The sequence below is a fragment of the Aplysia californica genome, unplaced genomic scaffold (assembly GCF_000002075.1).
Source record: "Aplysia californica isolate F4 #8 unplaced genomic scaffold, AplCal3.0 scaffold00170, whole genome shotgun sequence".
Taxonomy (NCBI): domain Eukaryota; kingdom Metazoa; phylum Mollusca; class Gastropoda; order Aplysiida; family Aplysiidae; genus Aplysia; species Aplysia californica.
Genome location: NW_004797440.1, coordinates 1,054,186 through 1,056,549, shown reverse-complemented (window position 1 = coordinate 1,056,549; position 2,364 = coordinate 1,054,186). Strand labels below are relative to the sequence as shown.

Here is a 2,364-nt window from a genome sequence, read left to right as displayed (position 1 = left end):
CCCACATACACATAGTGCGGTAAAACATTCAGTACCCCAGGGGCCTCTCGTGGTCTAGAGGTTAAGTAAGGTGTTCGCCTCTTATCCAGTAGGTCCCGGGTTTGAATCCGGATAGCGGAGGAAGAATTTTCTTCTCTTAAATTTTCTCCTTTCACATTATTTCCTGTTCTCTAACAATGTTCTGTCGTCTGCTTTCTTCTCCACTTTCTCAGTTTCTGCCACACCCCCCCCCCTCACCTCCTTTGCCCCCTCCTCTGGGCTCCTGACTCTTTCTGCATCATTTCTACCGCTACCCCTTGGCTCCTTGTCATATAAATGCAGTTTCTTAATTGTTCGACTTTTGAATCGTACGTTTTCTGCTTGCATTGGCTATGCTTGCGTTACTGTTGTTTTGTTTGGGGTTTATTTCGCGGACGGAGCCAAAAGAATAGCACACTATATAAACTAAATTATAGTGCGGTAAAACATTCGTGACGCAACTCATTTTCAAATATTCCTATAAACTATCGAATAGACCCTCCAGCTTTTGCACAATGACTTGTATTAATTTGTCTCACCAGATCAATACTTTTGTAAACACCTGTTGGCTATTCTATAAAATTCCTTAATAAATACTGATTTTAAAAAACCGGCATAGAGGGCTCACAACGGGACAAAAGCCCATAGGAATTGCAATATCTTGGTAGTAAAGAATCCTTGGTCTGACTACGACGGGTATAAAAAAATAATTTTGTTTTAATGTATTGTAAGACTTTTGAATGAATTGACTTGTCATTTAAACTTTGTTGGTTTGGGACGATTATGCCAGTGGATGTCAGTATGGCATCATCATCAAATTTCACCATGTTCGCCCCCTTCAGTTTATGGCAAACAGCTGTTCGTATACTCGTATAAGTTGTTCGTATTTATTAGTTGTTCGTATTAATCAGAAAACATTGTTCTCTATAACTTGGTGCAAAATGGATTTATGTTGCAGTTGCTTTGAATTCATATTTTAAAAAATGCTATCCATCACAATCCATGACGAGCGAGGGAAAACTAAACAAAGACCAGCTACAACCCACGTTGGCAGCGAACGATCCGTTTGAGGAGTTCAATAATTTGTGGAGTGATAGAGAGAGTCATTGCAGCCTCGGCCATCACTCCCCACCGTGCATGCGCGTCTGTGTGGTGCGTGAGTAAGCGAGCGAGTGAGAAAACAGCAGGGCACACATACACACACACACACGCACTCACACACTTTGGTGGTATCGATGGGTTGACTCGGTTATTTTTTCTTTTTCTTCCCTGGTTCCTCCTCCTCTCTCCCGGCACGGCACCACTACGACATCTCTACTGTTCCGTGCGCGGCAGGACTGTGGTGGTGGCAGCCATTTCATTCACGTGGGTGGACAGACCAGTGCTGGCAATAACAGGATCTCATGAGCCATTTCGGTCTTTGTCGTATCGTGCCCTCCTTGTTCTCTCGGAATAGCTGCTGTGAGTTGTGTCGTCGTTGTTGTTTAATTCTCTTGGAATGTGAGCACCCAACGCTTTCGTAATCTCATCGGGTGAGTACAAGTTTAGGGCATGCTCTTCGATCATGTTTGGTAAAGTTTATCTTTTCCTTTCTTTGATGCGGTCTCTGCTACATGTGTGTTGTTGTTGAAGAGGACTTCGTTCATGGAAGGGGAACATTAGATCGATTGATGCGTTGAAGGACAGAGAAACAAATCAGGCACAGCACACATCTAGATCTAGAATCTAGATTTAGGCATTTCATAATGTTATTCCGATTTTTTCCTGATGAACTTTAGAGAAAAAAAGAAATAGAAAGCGGATAAAGTGAACGCTTTGTGAATTTATTATGTATATATAGATATCTAGGCGAATGAAAAAGGAAAGGTTGTGACATTGTTGTGAAAAAGAAAGACGTGGTACTCCAAGCTATTGAGTTCATAATTAGATTCTAGATCTTGGCCATACCATGCGTAGTGTGTATGTCCAGCACCTTATGACTGGGAGGTGTAGACGACAGTTTTGTGTCCTGGTTGAGATGAGTCCTAGATCTAGATCTCTATATATATCTAGATCTGGAATAAAAAATATTTTGTTTGACATGTCTTTGTATGTTTCGGGGAATGGGTGGTAAGGAGTCGCATTTTCCCCATTGAAATAAAGGTTACATTTTATTTTCACCCCGGCGAGCATTATTTATAGCTCAATCGGTTTTCAAACTCGGTAACTTTGTAAAATTATGTTGTCAGATACCATCGATTTAGCTGGCGTTTCTGTTGCATAATTTAGTATCTGTGGGTGTAAGTCGCTTGAGAGGCTGGGTGGATGAGGGCATGTTTTCTTTGGAGAGTGAGCGAAAGAGAGAGA

General features: G+C 41.7%; 1 protein-coding gene across 1 annotated transcript in view; it reads left to right on the top strand.

Moving 5' to 3' along the window:
- Positions 1-972: 972 nt before the first annotated feature.
- LOC101859100 (F-box/LRR-repeat protein 16) overlaps positions 973-2,364 on the top strand; it is a 55,069-nt gene continuing 53,677 nt past the window's right edge. The window contains exon 1 of the mRNA XM_005098008.3: positions 973-1,550. The gene's annotated coding sequence lies outside the window, so the exon portion shown is untranslated. The remainder of the gene's footprint in view (positions 1,551-2,364) is intronic.